We start from the raw sequence: 19,853 nt of genomic DNA on the forward strand, positions 1-19,853 counted from the left end.
GGTAGACTGGAATTGCATTGAAAGCATAGGAAAAGAGGCAGAACGTCCACAATGATGCACTTGGCCAAAAAGGGCGTATGTGTTTTTTCCTGAATATATTCAGGAAAAAACGCATACGCCCTTTTTGGCCAACCAAGCAAGCTTGCAAAGGAAATCTGCACTACAATGAAGTCTCACTTCCCCCCGGTCAAAAGGGCCATCTGAAAAAAGTGTAAAATCCAGAAAGGCAGGACAGGCCATGGAGAACTGGGAGCCTTGTTATGCTGATGGGCGGGATGTAAATTGCCAACAACCACTCGGGAGAAGTGTATGGTGTTTCCTGAAACATCTAAAAAACAAAGCAACAGAACCTAGGGCACTTCCACTTATGGTCCTATAGCTTAGGGAAATTAAAATCAAAAAGACACAGCCACCCCAAAGTTTGGAACGGCTCTGTTTACAAGAACCTCGTTTACAGTACAAGTTCAACATCGCAGAAAGTGAAAAATGGATAAAGAAGTTGTGGTATTTACTTACAAAGCAATATCACTCAGCAATGAAGTCTGTGTCATCAGGCCCTTAGCAGCACAATGAGTGGATTCAGGTATGATGATTCTAACTGAAGTAAGTCACACAGAAAAAGAAACATCATAAGATATCAGTAATACACGGAATGTAAACTTGGCTACACAGGAACTGAATTACAGAACAGAACAGGGTCTCAAATTTAGAAAACCAACTTATGCTTGCTTAAGGGTAAAGGTGAGTTGGGGTGCTGCATAAAACCAGAGATTGAAATGAGCACAGATAAAGTTCCTTAAGTCAAATATGGAATAGACAAGAGCTACTCCTTGCTCAACGAAATGGACTCAACACCGCATATTAAACGCCTAAGAATGTACCTGACTAGTAAGTATCTTAAAACCTATGGATTGCTATGTCTCCGAAAGAGAATCAAGCATGTGTACAGGGGAATAAACGCAGCAGTGATAGGATTGGAGAGGTTCGGTGAGCAAATGAAGACCCTTTGAAGTCATATTGCATGGTACCCATTCCACGGGTTTCAACTACCCAGGTTTAAGGTATTCTTCCTTCAGCTAAAACATGCATGTGGAACCTAGAGTATGATCAACCATGTGATCGGGAGACGTGTTCAAATATGTCTCAGTTTTCGTACCCTGGTACTCGGGTGCAACATTCCAGACGCTTTACTAACACTCTCCGAACTTGGAGAGTCAGTCCCTTTAACCTCATGTTTGGCCCAGTTTGCAATTTCTGCGGAAGATGAACAGGAATAGCGAGAACCAATGAGAGGCTAGCTGGAGGTGTCTGGACGGGCAAATTTAACTCTCATTTCCCACCAGGAAGAGGAATTAACCAAACGCTCAGCGTGCCGTGCCAGAACCAGATTAGGGCCTGAAGCCATCCTGCGGTGTTGCGGCCAGCTCAAAAGAAAGCGAGTTGAAGAAAGGAGCTCAGGCACACTGTAATTCACAAACCTGCAGAGTTATAAATGACAGCTATCGTCCAAAAATAGACTGAAGTAAGGCTGCCAAGAGGACTTGAAAGCGGGGCAGAATTGCAGGAAACCGATTTCAGGAGGTAGACTGGAATTGCATTGAAAGCATAGGAAAAGAGGCAGAACGTCCACAATGATGCACTTGGCCAAAAAGGGCGTATGCGTTTTTTCCTGAATATATTCAGGAAAAAACGCATACGCTCTTTTTGGCCAACCAAGCAAGCTTGCAAAGGAAATCTGCACTACAATGAAGTCTCACTTCCCCCCGGTCAAAAGGGCCATCTGAAAAAAGTGTAAAATCTAGAAAGGCAGGACAGACCATGGAGAACTGGGAGCCTTGTTATGCTGATGGGCGGGATGTAAATTGCCAACAGACACTCGGGAGAAGTGTATGGTGTCTCCTGAAACATCTAAAAAACAAAGCAACAGAGCCTAGGGCACTGCCACTTATGGTCCTATAGCTTAGGGAAATTAAAATCAAAAAGACACAGCCACCCCAAAGTTTGGGACGCCTCTGTTTACAAGAACCTCGTTTACAGTACAAGTTCAACATCGCAGAAAGTGAAAAATGGATAAAGAAGTTGTGGTATTTACTTACAAAGCAACATCACTCAGCAATGAAATCTATGTCATCAGGCCCTTAGCAGCACAATGAGTGGATTCAGGTATGATGATTCTAACTGAAGTAAGTCACACAGAAAAAGAAACATCATAAGATATCAGTAATACACGGAATGTAAACTTGGCTACACAGGAACTGAATTACAGAACAGAACAGGGTCTCAAATTTAGAAAACCAACTTATGCTTGCTGAAGGGTAAAGGTGAGTTGGGGTGCTGCATAAAACCAGAGATTGAAATGAGCACAGATAAAGTTCCTTAAGTCAAATATGGAATAGACAAGAGCTACTCCTTGCTCAACGAAATGGACTCAACACCGCATATTAAACGCCTAAGAATGTACCTGACTAGTAAGTATCTTAAAACCTATGGATTGCTATGTCTCCGAAAGAGAATCAAGCATGTGTACAGGGGCATAAACGCAGCAGTGATAGGATTGGAGAGGTTCGGTGAGCAAATGAAGACCCTTTGAAGTCATATTGCATGGTACCCATTACACGGGTCTCAACTCTCCAGGTTTAAGGTATTCTTCCTTCAGCTAAAACATGCATGTGGAACCCAAGTATGATCAACCATGTGAACGGGAGACGTGTTCAAATATGTCTCAGTTTTCCTCCCCTGGTACTCGGGTGCAACATTCCAGATGCTTTACTAACACTCCCCCCACTTGGAGAGTCAGCGCCTTTAACCTCCTGTTTGGCCCAGTTTGCAATTTCTGCGGAAGATGAACAGGAATAGCGAGAACCAATGAGAGGCTAGCTGGAGGTGTCTGGACGGGCAAATTTAACTCTCATTTCCCACCAGGAAGAGGAAATAACCAAAGGATCAGCGTGCCGTACCGGAACCAGATTAGGGCCTGAAGCCATCCTGCGGTGTTGCGGCCAGCTCAAAAGAAAGCGAGTTGAAGAAAGGAGCTCAGGGGCACTGTAATTCACAAACCTGCAGAGTTATAAATGACAGCTATCGTCCAAAAATAGACTGAAGTAAGGCTGCCAAGAGGACTTGAAAGCGGGGCAGAATTGCAGGAAACCGATTTCAGGAGGTAGACTGGAATTGCATTGAAAGCATAGGAAAAGAGGCAGAACGTCCACAATGATGCACTTGGCCAAAAAGGGCGTATGCGTTTTTTCCTGAATATATTCAGGAAAAAACGCATACGCCCTTTTTGGCCAACCAAGCAAGCTTGCAAAGGAAATCTGCACTACAATGAAGTCTCACTTCCCCCCGGTCAAAAGGGCCATCTGAAAAAAGTGTAAAATCCAGAAAGGCAGGACAGGCCATGGAGAACTGGGAGCCTTGTTATGCTGATGGGCGGGATGTAAATTGCCAACAGACACTCGGGAGAAGTGTATGGTGTTTCCTGAAACATCTAAAAAACAAAGAAACAGAACCTAGGGCACTTCCACTTATGGTCCTATAGCTTAGGGAAATTAAAATCAAAAAGACACAGCCACCCCAAAGTTTGGAACGGCTCTGTTTACAAGAACCTCGTTTACAGTACAAGTTCAACATCGCAGAAAGTGAAAAATGGATAAAGAAGTTGTGGTATTTACTTACAAAGCAATATCACTCAGCAATGAAATCTGTGTCATCAGGCCCTTAGCAGCACAATGAGTGGATTCAGGTATGATGATTCTAACTGAAGTAAGTCACACAGAAAAAGAAACATCATAAGATATCAGTAATACACGGAATGTAAACTTGGCTACACAGGAACTGAATTACAGAACAGAACAGGGTCTCAAATTTAGAAAACCAACATATGCTTGCTTAAGGGGAAAGGTGAGTTGGGGTGCTGCATAAAACCAGAGATTGAAATGAGCACAGATAAAGTTCCTTAAGCCAAATATGGAATAGACAAGAGCTACTCCTTGCTCAACGAAATGGACTCAACACCGCATATTAAACGCCTAAGAATGTACATGACTAGTAAGTATCTTAAAACCTATGGAATGCTATGTCTCCGAAAGAGAATCAAGCATGTGTACAGGGGCATAAACGCAGCAGTGATAGGATTGGAGAGGTTCGGTGAGCAAATGAAGACCCTTTGAAGTCATATTGCATGGTACCCATTCCACGGGTTTCAACTACCCAGGTTTTAGGTATTCTTCCTTCAGCTAAAACATGCATGTGGAACCCAGAGTATGATCAACCATGTGAACGGGAGACGTCTTCAAATATGTCTCAGTTTTCCTCCCCTGGTACTCGGGTGCAACATTCCAGACGCTTTACTAACACTCTCCCCACTTGGAGAGTCAGCGCCTTTAACCTCCTGTTTGGCACAGTTTGCAATTTCTGCGGAAGATGAACAGGAATAGCGAGAACCAATGAGAGGCTAGCTGGAGGTGTCTGGACGGGCAAATTTAACTCTCATTTCCCAACAGGAAGAGGAAATAACCAAAGGCTTAGCGTGCCGTGCCGGAACCAGATTAGGGCCTGAAGCCATCCTGCGGTGTTGCGGCCAGGTCACAAGAAAGCGAGTTGAAGAAAGGAGCTCAGGGGCACTGTAATTCACAAACCTGCAGAGTTATAAATGACAGCTATCGTCCAAAAATAGACTGAAGTAAGGCTGCCAAGAGGACTTGAAAGCGGGGCAGAATTGCAGGAAACCGATTTCAGGAGGTAGACTGGAATTGCATTGAAAGCATAGGAAAAGAGGCAGAACGTCCACAATGATGCACTTGGCCAAAAAGGGCGTATGCGTTTTTTCCTGAATATATTCAGGAAAAAACGCATACGCCCTTTTTGGCCAACCAAGCAAGCTTGCAAAGGAAATCTGCACTACAATGAAGTCTCACTTCCCCCCGGTCAAAAGGGCCATCTGAAAAAAGTGTAAAATCCAGAAAGGCAACAGGCCATTGAGAACTGGGAGCCTTGTTATGCTGATGGGCGGGATGTAAATTGCCAACAGACACTCTGGAGAAGTGTATGGTGTTTCCTGAAACATCTAAAAAACAAGGCAACAGAGCCTAGGGCACTTCCACTTATGGTACTATAGCTTAGGGAAATTAAAATCAAAAAGACACAGCCACCCCAAAGTTTGGAACGGCTCTGTTTACAAGAACCTCGTTTACAGTACAAGTTCAACATCGCAGAAAGTGAAAAATGGATAAAGAACTTGTGGTACTTACGTACAATGCAGTATCACTCAGCAATGAAATCTATGTCATCAGGCCCGTAGCAGCATAATGAGTGGATTCAGGTATGATGATTCTAACTGAAATAAGTTACACAGAAAAAGAAACATCATAAGATATCACTAATACACGGAATGTAAACTTGGCTACACAGGAACTGAATTCCAAAACAGAACAGGTTCTCAAATTTAGAAAACCAACTTATGCTTGCTTAAGGGGAAAGGTGAGTTGGGATGCTGCATAAAACCAGAGATTGAAATGAGCACAGATAAAGTTCCTTAAGCCATATATGGAATAGAGAAGAGCTACTCCTTGCTCAACGAAATGGACTCAACACCGCATATTAAACGCCTAAGAATGTACCTGACTAGTAAGTATCTTAAAACCTATGGATTGCTATGTCTCCGAAAGCGAATCAAGCATGTGTACAGGGGCATAAACGCAGCAGTGATAGGATTGGAGAGGTTCGGTGAGCAAATGAAGACCCTTTGAAGTCATATTGCATGGTACCCATTCCACGGGTTTCAACTACCCAGGTTTTAGGTATTCTTCCTTCAGCTAAATCATGCATGTGGAACCCAGAGTATGATCAACCATGTGATCGGGAGACGTGTTCAAATATGTCTCAGTTTTCCTCCCCTGGTACTCGGGTGCAACATTCCAGACGCTTTACTAACACTCTCCCCACTTGGAGAGTCAGCGCCTTTAACCTCCTGTTTGGCCCAGTTTGCAATTTCTGCGGAAGATGAACAGGAATAGCGAGAACCAATGAGAGGCTAGCTGGAGGTGTCTGGACGGGCAAATTTAATTCTCATTTCCCACCAGGAAGAGGAAATAACCAAAGGCTCAGCGTGCCGTACCGGAACCAGATTAGGGCCTGAAGCCATCCTGCGGTGTTGCGGCCAGCTCAAAAGAAAGCGAGTTTAAGAAAGGAGCTCAGGGGCACTGTAATTCACAAACCTGCAGAGTTATAAATGACAGCTATCGTCCAAAAATAGACTGAAGTAAGGCTGCCAAGAGGACTTGAAAGCGGGGCAGAATTGCAGGAAACCGATTTCAGGAGGTAGACTGGAATTGCATTGAAAGCATAGGAAAAGAGGCAGAACGTCCACAATGATGCACTTGGCCAAAAAGGGCATATGCGTTTTTTCCTGAATATATTCAGGAAAAAACGCATACGCCCTATTTGGCCAACCAAGCAAGCTTGCAAAGGAAATCTGCACTACAATGAAGTCTCACTTCCCCCCGGTCAAAAGGGCCATCTGAAAAAAGTGTAAAATCCAGAAAGGCAGGACAGGCCATGGAGAACTGGGAGCCTTGTTATGCTGATGGGCGGGATGTAAATTGCCAACAACCACTCGGGAGAAGTGTATGGTGTTTCCTGAAACATCTAAAAAACAAAGCAACAGAACCTAGGGCACTTCCACTTATGGTCCTATAGCTTAGGGAAATTAAAATCAAAAAGACACAGCCACCCCAAAGTTTGGAACGGCTCTGTTTACAAGAACCTCGTTTACAGTACAAGTTCAACATCGCAGAAAGTGAAAAATGGATAAAGAAGTTGTGGTATTTACTTACAAAGCAATATCACTCAGCAATGAAGTCTGTGTCATCAGGCCCTTAGCAGCACAATGAGTGGATTCAGGTATGATGATTCTAACTGAAATAAGTCACACAGAAAAAGAAACATCATAAGATATCAGTAATACACGGAATGTAAACTTGGCTACACAGGAACTGAATTACAGAACAGAACAGGGTCTCAAATTTAGAAAACCAACTTATTCTTGCTTAAGGGTAAAGGTGAGTTGGGGTGCTGCATAAAACCAGAGATTGAAATGAGCACAGATAAATTTCCTTAAGCCAAATATGGAATAGACAAGAGCTACTCCTTGCTCAACGAAATGGACTCAACACCCCATATTAAACGCCTAAGAATGTACCTGACTAGTAAGTATCTTAAAACCTATGGATTGCTATGTCTCCGAAAGAGAATCAAGCATGTGTACAGGGGCATAAACGCAGCAGTGATAGGATTGGAGATGTTCGGTGAGCAAATGAAGACCCTTTGAAGTCATATTGCATGGTACCCATTACACGGGTTTAAACTACCCAGGTTTAAGGTATTCTTCCTTCAGCTAAAACATGCATGTGGAACCCAAGTATGATCAACCATGTGAACGGGAGACGTGTTCAAATATGTCTCAGTTTTCCTCCCCTGGTACTCGGGTGCAACATTCCAGACGCTTTACTAACACTCTCCCCACTTGGAGAGTCAGCGCCTTTAACCTCCTGTTTGGCCCAGTTTGCAATTTCTGTGGAAGATGAACAGGAATAGCGAGAACCAATGAGAGGCTAGCTGGAGGTGTCTGGACGGGCAAATTTAACTCTCATTTCCCACCAGGAAGAGGAAATAACCAAAGGCTCGCGTGCCGTACCGGAACCAGATTAGGGCCTGAAGACATCCTGCGGTGTTGCGGCCAGCTCAAAAGAAAACGAGTTGAAGAAAGGAGCTCAGGGGCACTGTAATTCACAAACCTGCAGAGTTATAAATGACAGCTATCGTCCAAAAATAGACTGAAGTAAGGCTGCCAAGAGGACTTGAAAGCGGGGCAGAATTGCAGGAAACCGATTTCAGGAGGTAGACTGGAATTGCATTGAAAGCATAGGAAAAGAGGCAGAACGTCCACAATGATGCACTTGGCCAAAAAGGGCGTATGCGTTTTTTCCTGAATATATTCAGGAAAAAACGCATACGCCCTTTTTGGCCAACCAAGCAAGCTTGCAAAGGAAATCTGCACTACAATGAAGTCTCACTTCCCCCCGGTCAAAAGGGCCATCTGAAAAAAGTGTAAAATCCAGAAAGGCAGGACAGGCCATGGAGAACTGGGAGCCTTGTTATGCTGATGGGCGGGATGTAAATTGCCAACAACCACTCGGGAGAAGTGTATGGTGTTTCCTGAAACATCTAAAAAACAAAGCAACAGAACCTAGGGCACTTCCACTTATGGTCCTATAGCTTAGGGAAATTAAAATCAAAAAGACACAGCCACCCCAAAGTTTGGAACGGCTCTGTTTACAAGAACCTCGTTTACAGTACAAGTTCAACATCGCAGAAAGTGAAAAATGGATAAAGAAGTTGTGGTATTTACTTACAAAGCAATATCACTCAGCAATGAAGTCTGTGTCATCAGGCCCTTAGCAGCACAATGAGTGGATTCAGGTATGATGATTCTAACTGAAGTAAGTCACACAGAAAAAGAAACATCATAAGATATCAGTAATACACGGAATGTAAACTTGGCTACACAGGAACTGAATTACAGAACAGAACAGGGTCTCAAATTTAGAAAACCAACTTATGCTTGCTTAAGGGTAAAGGTGAGTTGGGGTGCTGCATAAAACCAGAGATTGAAATGAGCACAGATAAAGTTCCTTAAGTCAAATATGGAATAGACAAGAGCTACTCCTTGCTCAACGAAATGGACTCAACACCGCATATTAAACGCCTAAGAATGTACCTGACTAGTAAGTATCTTAAAACCTATGGATTGCTATGTCTCCGAAAGAGAATCAAGCATGTGTACAGGGGAATAAACGCAGCAGTGATAGGATTGGAGAGGTTCGGTGAGCAAATGAAGACCCTTTGAAGTCATATTGCATGGTACCCATTCCACGGGTTTCAACTACCCAGGTTTAAGGTATTCTTCCTTCAGCTAAAACATGAATGTGGAACCTAGAGTATGATCAACCATGTGATCGGGAGACGTGTTCAAATATGTCTCAGTTTTCGTACCCTGGTACTCGGGTGCAACATTCCAGACGCATTACTAACACTCTCCCGACTTGGAGAGTCAGTCCCTTTAACCTCCTGTTTGGCCCAGTTTGCAATTTCTGCGGAAGATGAACAGGAATAGCGAGAACCAATGAGAGGCTAGCTGGAGGTGTCTGGACGGGCAAATTTAACTCTCATTTCCCACCAGGAAGAGGAATTAACCAAACGCTCAGCGTGCCGTGCCAGAACCAGATTAGGGCCTGAAGCCATCCTGCGGTGTTGCGGCCAGCTCAAAAGAAAGCGAGTTGAAGAAAGGAGCTCAGGCACACTGTAATTCACAAACCTGCAGAGTTATAAATGACAGCTATCGTCCAAAAATAGACTGAAGTAAGGCTGCCAAGAGGACTTGAAAGCGGGGCAGAATTGCAGGAAACCGATTGCAGGAGGTAGACTGGAATTGCATTGAAAGCATAGGAAAAGAGGCAGAACATCCACAATGATGCACTTGGCCAAAAAGGGCGTATGCGTTTTTTCCTGAATATATTCAGGAAAAAACGCATACGCCCTTTTTGGCCAACCAAGCAAGCTTGCAAAGGAAATCTGCACTACAATGAAGTCTCACTTCCCCCCGGTCAAAAGGGCCATCTGAAAAAAGTGTAAAATCCAGAAAGGCAGGACAGGCCATGGAGAACTGGGAGCCTTGTTATGCTGATGGGCGGGATGTAAATTGCCAACAGACACTCGGGAGAAGTGTATGGTGTCTCCTGAAACATCTAAAAAACAAAGCAACAGAGCCTAGGGCACTGCCACTTATGGTCCTATAGCTTAGGGAAATTAAAATCAAAAAGACACAGCCACCCCAAAGTTTGGGACGCCTCTGTTTACAAGAACCTCGTTTACAGTACAAGTTCAACATCGCAGAAAGTGAAAAATGGATAAAGAAGTTGTGGTATTTACTTACAAAGCAATATCACTCAGCAATGAAATCTATGTCATCAGGCCCTTAGCATCACAATGAGTGGATTCAGGTATGATGATTCTAACTAAAGTAAGTCACACAGAAAAAGAAACATCATAAGATATCAGTAATACACGGAATGTAAACTTGGCTACACAGGAACTGAATTACAGAACAGAACAGGGTCTCAAATTTAGAAAACCAACTTATTCTTCCTTAAGGGTAAAGGTGAGTTGGGGTGCTGCATAAAACCAGAGATTGAAATGAGCACAGATAAAGTTCCTTAAGTCAAATATGGAATAGACAAGAGCTACTCCTTGCTCAACGAAATGGACTCAACACCGCATATTAAACGCCTAAGAATGTACCTGACTAGTAAGTATCTTAAAACCTATGGATTGCTATGTCTCCGAAAGAGAATCAAGCATGTGTACAGGGGCATAAACGCAGCAGTGATAGGATTGGAGAGGTTCGGTGAGCAAATGAAGACCCTTTGAAGTCATATTGCATGGTACCCATTACACGGGTCTCAACTCTCCAGGTTTAAGGTATTCTTCCTTCAGCTAAAACATGCATGTGGAACCCAAGTATGATCAACCATGTGAACGGGAGACGTGTTCAAATATGTCTCAGTTTTCCTCCCCTGGTACTCGGGTGCAACATTTCAGATGCTTTACTAACACTCTCCCCACTTGGAGAGTCAGCGCCTTTAACCTCCTGTTTGGCCCAGTTTGCAATTTCTGCGGAAGATGAACAGGAATAGCGAGAACCAATGAGAGGCTAGCTGGAGGTGTCTGGACGGGCAAATTTAACTCTCATTTCCCACCAGGAAGAGGAAATAACCAAAGGATCAGCGTGCCGTACCGGAACCAGATTAGGGCCTGAAGCCATCCTGCGGTGTTGCGGCCAGCTCAAAAGAAAGCGAGTTGAAGAAAGGAGCTCAGGGGCACTGTAATTCACAAACCTGCAGAGTTATAAATTACAGCTATCGTCCAAAAATAGACTGAAGTAAGGCTGCCAAGAGGACTTGAAAGCGGGGCAGAATTGCAGGAAACCGATTTCAGGAGGTAGACTGGAATTGCATTGAAAGCATAGGAAAAGAGGCAGAACGTCCACAATGATGCACTTGGCCAAAAAGGGCATATGCGTTTTTTCCTGAATATATTCAGGAAAAAACGCATACGCCCTTTTTGGCCAACCAAGCAAGCTTGCAAAGGAAATCTGCACTACAATGAAGTCTCACTTCCCCCCGGTCAAAAGGGCCATCTGAAAAAAGTGTAAAATCCAGAAAGGCAGGACAGGCCATGGAGAACTGGGAGCCTTGTTATGCTGATGGGCGGGATGTAAATTGCCAACAGACACTCGGGAGAAGTGTATGGTGTTTCCTGAAACATCTAAAAAACAAAGAAACAGAACCTAGGGCACTTCCACTTATGGTCCTATAGCTTAGGGAAATTAAAATCAAAAAGACACAGCCACCCCAAAGTTTGGAACGGCTCTGTTTACAAGAACCTCGTTTACAGTACAAGTTCAACATCGCAGAAAGTGAAAAATGGATAAAGAAGTTGTGGTATTTACTTACAAAGCAATATCACTCAGCAATGAAATCTGTGTCATCAGGCCCTTAGCAGCACAATGAGTGGATTCAGGTATGATGATTCTAACTGAAGTAAGTCACACAGAAAAAGAAACATCATAAGATATCAGTAATACACGGAATGTAAACTTGGCTACACAGGAACTGAATTACAGAACAGAACAGGGTCTCAAATTTAGAAAACCAACTTATGCTTGCTTAAGGGGAAAGGTGAGTTGGGTTGCTGCATAAAACCAGAGATTGAAATGAGCACAGATAAAGTTCCTTAAGCCAAATATGGAATAGACAAGAGCTACTCCTTGCTCAACGAAATGGACTCAACACCGCATATTAAACGCCTAAGAATGTACATGACTAGTAAGTATCTTAAAACCTATGGATTGCTATGTCTCCGAAAGAGAATCAAGCATGTGTACAGGGGCATAAACGCAGCAGTGATAGGATTGGAGAGGTTCGGTGAGCAAATGAAGACCCTTTGAAGTCATATTGCATGGTACCCATTCCACGGGTTTCAACTACCCAGGTTTTAGGTATTCTTCCTTCAGCTAAAACATGCATGTGGAACCCAGAGTATGATCAACCATGTGAACGGGAGACGTGTTCAAATATGTCTCAGTTTTCCTCCCCTGGTACTCGGGTGCAACATTCCAGACGCTTTACTAACACTCTCCCCACTTGGAGAGTCAGCGCCTTTAACCTCCTGTTTGGCACAGTTTGCAATTTCTGCGGAAGATGAACAGGAATAGCGAGAACCAATGAGAGGCTAGCTGGAGGTGTCTGGACGGGCAAATTTAACTCTCATTTCCCACCAGGAAGAGGAAATAACCAAAGGCTTAGCGTGCCGTGCCGGAACCAGATTAGGGCCTGAAGCCATCCTGCGGTGTTGCGGCCAGCTCAAAAGAAAGCGAGTTGAAGAAAGGAGCTCAGGGGCACTGTAATTCACAAACCTGCAGAGTTATAAATGACAGCTATCGTCCAAAAATAGACTGAAGTAAGGCTGCCAAGAGGACTTGAAAGCGGGGCAGAATTGCAGGAAACCGATTTCAGGAGGTAGACTGGAATTGCATTGAAAGCATAGGAAAAGAGGCAGAACGTCCACAATGATGCACTTGGCCAAAAAGGGCGTATGCGTTTTTTCCTGAATATATTCAGGAAAAAACGCATACGCCCTTTTTGGCCAACCAAGCAAGCTTGCAAAGGAAATCTGCACTACAATGAAGTCTCACTTCCCCCCGGTCAAAAGGGCCATCTGAAAAAAGTGTAAAATCCAGAAAGGCAGGACAGGCCATGGAGAACTGGGAGCCTTGTTATGCTTATGGGCGGGATGTAAATTGCCAACAGACACTCGGGAGAGGTGTATGGTGTCTCCTGAAACATCTAAAAAACAAAGCAACAGAGCCTAGGGCACTGCCACTTATGGTCCTATAGCTTAGGGAAATTAAAATCAAAAAGACACAGCCACCCCAAAGTTTGGGACGCCTCTGTTTACAAGAACCTCGTTTACAGTACAAGTTCAACATCGCAGAAAGTGAAAAATGGATAAAGAACTTGTGGTACTTACGTACAATGCAGTATCACTCAGCAATGAAATCTATGTCATCAGGCCCGTAGCAGCATAATGAGTGGATTCAGGTACGATGATTCTAACTGAAATAAGTCACACAGAAAAAGAAACATCATAAGATATCAGTAATACACGGAATGTAAACTTGGCTACACAGGAACTGCATTGGAAAACAGAACAGGGTCTCAAATTTAGAAAACCAACTTATGCTTGCTTAAGGGGAAAGGTGAGTTGGGGTGCTGCATAAAACCAGATATTGAAATGAGCACAGATAAAGTTCCTTAAGCCAAATATGGAATAGACAAGAGCTACTCCTTGCTCAACGAAATGGACTCAAAACCCCATATTAAACGCCTAAGAATGTACCTGACTAGTAAGTATCTTAAAACCTATGGATTGCTATGTCTCCGAAAGAGAATCAAGCATGTGTACAGGGGCATAAACGCAGCAGTGATAGGATTGGAGAGGTTCGGTGAGCAAATGAAGACCCTTTGAAGTCATATTGCATGGTACCCATTCCACGGGTTTCAACTACCCAGGTTTTAGGTATTCTTCCTTCAGCTAAAACATGCATGTGGAACCTAGAGTATGATCAACCATGTGATCGGGAGACGTGTTCAAATATGTCTCAGTTTTCCTCCCCTGGTACTCGGGTGCAACATTCCAGACGCTTTACTAACACTCTCCCCACTTGGAGAGTCAGCGCCTTTAACCTCCTGTTTGGCCCAGTTTGCAATTTCTGCGGAAGATGAACAGGAATAGCGAGAACCAATGAGAGGCTAGCTGGAGGTGTCTGGACGGGCAAATTTAACTCTCATTTCCCACCAGGAGGCGGAAATAACCAAAGGCTCAGCGTGCCGTGCCGGAACCACATTAGGGCCTGAAGCCGTCCTGCGGTGTTGCGGCCAGGTCACAAGAAAGCGAGTTGAAGAAAGGAGCTCAGGGGCACTGTAATTCACAAACCTGCAGAGTTATAAATGACAGCTATCGTCCAAAAATAGACTGAAGTAAGGCTGCCAAGAGGACTTGAAAGCGGGGCAGAATTGCAGGAAACCGATTTCAGGAGGTAGACTGGAATTGCATTGAAAGCATAGGAAAAGAGGCAGAACGTCCACAATGATGCACTTGGCCAAAAAGGGCGTATGCGTTTTTTCCTGAATATATTCAGGAAAAAACGCATACGCCCTTTTTGGCCAACCAAGCAAGCTTGCAAAGGAAATCTGCACTACAATAAAGTCTCACTTCCCCCCGGTCAAAAGGGCCATCTGAAAAAAGTGTAAAATCCAGAAAGGCAGGACAGGCCATGGAGAACTGGGAGCCTTGTTATGCTGATGGGCGGGATGTAAATTGCCAACAACCACTCGGGAGAAGTGTATGGTGTTTCCTGAAACAACTAAAAAACAAAGCAACAGAGCCTAGGGCACTGCCACTTATGGTCCTATAGCTTAGGGAAATTAAAATCAAAAAGACACAGCCACCCCAAAGTTTGGAACGGCTCTGTTTACAAGAACCTCGTTTACAGTACAAGTTCAACATCGCAGAAAGTGAAAAATGGATAAAGAACTTGTGGTACTTACGTACAATGCAGTATCACTCAGCAATGAAATCTATGTCATCAGGCCCATAGCAGCATAATGAGTGGATTCAGGTACGATGATTCTAACTGAAATAAGTCACACAGAAAAAGAAACATCATAAGATATCAGTAATACACGGAATGTAAACTTGGCTACACAGGAACTGCATTCCAAAACAAAACAGGGTCTCAAATTTAGAAAACCAACTTATGCTTGCTTAAGGGTAAAGGTGAGTTGGGGTGCTGCATAAAACCAGAGATTGAAATGAGCACAGATAAAGTTCCTTAAGCCAAATATGGAATAGACAAGAGCTACTCCTTGCTCAACGAAATGGACTCAAAACCCCATATTAAACGCCTAAGAATGTACCTGACTAGTAAGTATCTTAAAACCTATGGATTGCTATGTCTCCGAAAGAGAATCAAGCATGTGTACAGGGGCATAAACGCAGCAGTGATAGGATTGGAGAGGTTCGGTGAGCAAATGAAGACCCTTTGAAGTCATATTGCATGGTACCCATTCCACGGGTTTCAACTACCCAGGTTTTAGGTATTCTTCCTTCAGCTAAAACATGCATGTGGAACCCAGAGTATGATCAACCATGTGATCGGGAGACGTGTTCAAATATGTCTCAGTTTTCCTCCCCTGGTACTCGGGTGCAACATTCCAGACGCTTTACTAACACTCTCCCCACTTGGAGAGTCAGCGCCTTTAACCTCCTGTTTGGCCCAGTTTGCAATTTCTGCGGAAGATGAACAGGAATAGCGAGAACCAATGAGAGGCTAGCTGGAGGTGTCTGGACGGGCAAATTTAACTCTCATTTCCCACCAGGAAGAGGAAATAACCAAAGGCTCAGCGTGCCGTGCCGGAACCAGATTAGGGCCTGAAGCCATCCTGCAGTGCTGCGGCCAGCTCGAAAGAAAGCGAGTTGAAGAAAGGAGCTCAGGGGCACTGTAATTCACAAACCTGCAGAGTTATAAATGACAGCTATCGTCCAAAAATAGACTGAAGTAAGGCTGCCAAGAGGACTTGAAAGCGGGGCAGAATTGCAGGAAACCGATTTCAGGAGGTAGACTGGAATTGCATTGAAAGCATAGGAAAAGAGGCAGAACGTCCACAATGATGCACTTGGCCAAAAAGGGCGTATGCGTTTTTTCCTGAATATATTCAGGAAAAAACGCATACGCCCTTTTTGGCCAACCAAGCAAGCTTGCAAAGGAAATCTGCACTACAATGAAGTCTCACTTCCCCCCGGTCAAAAGGGCCATCTGAAAAAAGTGTAAAATCCAGAAAGGCAGGACAGGCCATGGAGAACTGGGAGCCTTGTTATGCTGATGGGCGGGATGTAAATTGCCAACAACCACTCGGGAGAAGTGTATGGTGTTTCCTGAAACATCTAAAAAACAAAGCAACAGAACCTAGGGCACTTCCACTTATGGTCCTATAGCTTAGGGAAATTAAAATCAAAAAGACACAGCCACCCCAAAGTTTGGAACGGCTCTGTTAACAAGAACCTCGTTTACAGTACAAGTTCAACATCGCAGAAAGTGAAAAATGGATAAAGAAGTTGTGGTATTTACTTACAAAGCAATATCACTCAGCAATGAAGTCTGTGTCATCAGACCCTTAGCAGCACAATGAGTGGATTCAGGTATGATGATTCTAAGTGAAATAAGTCACACAGAAAAAGAAACATCATAAGATATCAGTAATACACGGAATGTAAACTTGGCTACACAGGAACTGAATTACAGAACAGAACAGGGTCTCAAATTTAGAAAACCAACTTATTCTTGCTTAAGGGTAAAGGTGAGTTGGGGTGCTGCATAAAACCAGAGATTGAAATGAGCACAGATAAAGTTCCTTAAGCCAAATATGGAATAGACAAGAGCTACTCCTTGCTCAACGAAATGGACTCAACACCCCATATTAAACGCCTAAGAATGTACCTGACTAGTAAGTATCTTAAAACCTATGGATTGCTATGTCTCCGAAAGAGAATCAAGCATGTGTACAGGGGCATAAACGCAGCAGTGATAGGATTGGAGAGGTTCGGTGAGCAAATGAAGACCCTTTGAAGTCATATTGCATGGTACCCATTCCACGGGTTTCAACTACCCAGGTTTAAGGTATTCTTCCTTCAGCTAAAACATGCATGTGGAACCCAAGTATGATCAACCATGTGAACGGGAGACGTGTTCAAATATGTCTCAGTTTTCCTCCCCTGGTACTCGGGTGCAACATTCCAGACGCTTTACTAACACTCTCCCCACTTGGAGAGTCAGCGCCTTTAACCTCCTGTTTGGCCCAGTTTGCAATTTCTGCGGAAGATGAACAGGAATAGCGAGAACCAATGAGAGGCTAGCTGGAGGTGTCTGGACGGGCAAATTTAACTCTCATTTCCCACCAGGAAGAGGAAATAACCAAAGGCTCAGCGTGCCGTACCGGAACCAGATTAGGGCCTGAAGACATCCTGCGGTGTTGCGGCCAGCTCAAAAGAAAACGAGTTGAAGAAAGGAGCTCAGGGGCACTGTAATTCACAAACCTGCAGAGTTATAAATGACAGCTATCGTCCAAAAATAGACTGAAGTAAGGCTGCCAAGAGGACTTGAAAGCGGGGCAGAATTGCAGGAAACCGATTTCAGGAGGTAGACTGGAATTGCATTGAAAGCATAGGAAAAGAGGCAGAACGTCCACAATGATGCACTTGGCCAAAAAGGGCGTATGCGTTTTTTCCTGAATATATTCAGGAAAAAACGCATACGCCCTTTTTGGCCAACCAAGCAAGCTTGCAAAGGAAATCTGCACTACAATGAAGTCTCACTTCCCCCCGGTCAAAAGGGACATCTGAAAAAAGTGTAAAATCCAGAAAGGCAGGACAGGCCATGGAGAACTGGGAGCCTTGTTATGCTGATGGGCGGGATGTAAATTGCCAACAACCACTCGGGAGAAGTGTATGGTGTTTCCTGAAACATCTAAAAAACAAAGCAACAGAACCTAGGGCACTTCCACTTATGGTCCTATAGCTTAGGGAAATTAAAATCAAAAAGACACAGCCACCCCAAAGTTTGGAACGGCTCTGTTTACAAGAACCTCGTTTACAGTACAAGTTCAACATCGCAGAAAGTGAAAAATGGATAAAGAAGTTGTGGTATTTACTTACAAAGCAATATCACTCAGCAATGAAGTCTGTGTCATCAGGCCCTTAGCAGCACAATGAGTGGATTCAGGTATGATGATTCTAACTGAAGTAAGTCACACAGAAAAAGAAACATCATAAGATATCAGTAATACACGGAATGTAAACTTGGCTACACAGGAACTGAATTACAGAACAGAACAGGGTCTCAAATTTAGAAAACCAACTTATGCTTGCTTAAGGGTAAAGGTGAGTTGGGGTGCTGCATAAAACCAGAGATTGAAATGAGCACAGATAAAGTTCCTTAAGTCAAATATGGAATAGACAAGAGCTACTCCTTGCTCAACGAAATGGACTCAACACCGCATATTAAACGCCTAAGAATGTACCTGACTAGTAAGTATCTTAAAACCTATGGATTGCTATGTCTCCGAAAGAGAATCAAGCATGTGTACAGGGGAATAAACGCAGCAGTGATAGGATTGGAGAGGTTCGGTGAGCAAATGAAGACCCTTTGAAGTCATATTGCATGGTACCCATTCCACGGGTTTCAACTACCCAGGTTTAAGGTATTCTTCCTTCAGCTAAAACATGCATGTGGAACCTAGAGTATGATCAACCATGTGATCGGGAGACGTGTTCAAATATGTCTCAGTTTTCGTACCCTGGTACTCGGGTGCAACATTCCAGACACTTTACTAACACTCTCCCGACTTGGAGAGTCAGTCCCTTTAACCTCCTGTTTGGCCCAGTTTGCAATTTCTGCGGAAGATGAACAGGAATAGCGAGAACCAATGAGAGGCTAGCTGGAGGTGTCTGGACGGGCAAATTTAACTCTCATTTCCCACCAGGAAGAGGAATTAACCAAACGCTGAGCGTGCCGTGCCGGAACCAGATTAGGGCCTGAAGCCATACTGCGGTGTTGCGGCCAGCTCAAAAGAAAGCGAGTTGAAGAAAGGAGCTCAAGCACACTGTAATTCACAAACCTGCAGAGTTATAAATGACAGCTATCGTCCAAAAATAGACTGAAGTAAGGCTGCCAAGAGGACTTGAAAGCGGGGCAGAATTGCAGGAAACCGATTTCAGGAGGTAGACTGGAATTGCATTGAAAGCATAGGAAAAGAGGCAGAACGTCCACAATGATGCACTTGGCCAAAAAGGGCGTATGCGTTTTTTCCTGAATATATTCAGGAAAAAACGCATACGCCCTTTTTGGCCAACCAAGCAAGCTTGCAAAGGAAATCTGCACTACAATGAAGTCTCACTTCCCCCCGGTCAAAAGGGCCATCTGAAAAAAGTGTAAAATCCAGAAAGGCAGGACAGGCCATGGAGAACTGGGAGCCTTGTTATGCTGATGGGCGGGATGTAAATTGCCAACAGACACTCGGGAGAAGTGTATGGTGTCTCCTGAAACATCTAAAAAACAAAGCAAGAGAGCCTAGGGCACTGCCACTTATGGTCCTATAGCTTAGGGAAATTAAAATCAAAAAGACACAGCCACCCCAAAGTTTGGGACGCCTCTGTTTACAAGAACCTCGTTTACAGGACAAGTTCAACATCGCAGAAAGTGAAAAATGGATAAAGAAGTTGTGGTATTTACTTACAAAGCAATATCACTCAGCAATGAAATCTATGTCATCAGGCCCTTAGCATCACAATGAGTGGATTCAGGTATGATGATTCTAACTGAAGTAAGTCACACAGAAAAAGAAACATCATAAGATATCACTAATACACGGAATGTAAACTTGGCTACACAGGAACTGCATTCCAAAACAGAACAGGGTCTCAAATTTAGAAAACCAACTTATGCTTGCTTAAGGGGAAAGGTGAGTTGGGGTGCTGCATAAAACCAGAGATTGAAATGAGCACAGATAAAGTTCCTTAAGCCAAATATGGAATAGACAAGAGCTACTCCTTGCTCAACGAAATGGACTCAACACCCCATATTAAACGCCTAAGAATGTACCTGACTAGTAAGTATCTTA

At 43.8% G+C, this 19,853-nt stretch overlaps 1 long non-coding RNA gene across 8 annotated transcripts in view; it reads right to left on the reverse strand.

Annotated features, from left to right (window-relative positions):
* Positions 1-19,853, reverse strand: part of LOC307185420 — a 1,105,689-nt gene that overhangs the window by 743,003 nt on the left and 342,833 nt on the right. The window lies entirely within an intron of this gene.

Source organism: Stenella coeruleoalba (assembly GCF_951394435.1).
Source record: "Stenella coeruleoalba genome assembly, chromosome: 4".
Taxonomy (NCBI): Eukaryota; Metazoa; Chordata; class Mammalia; order Artiodactyla; family Delphinidae; genus Stenella; species Stenella coeruleoalba.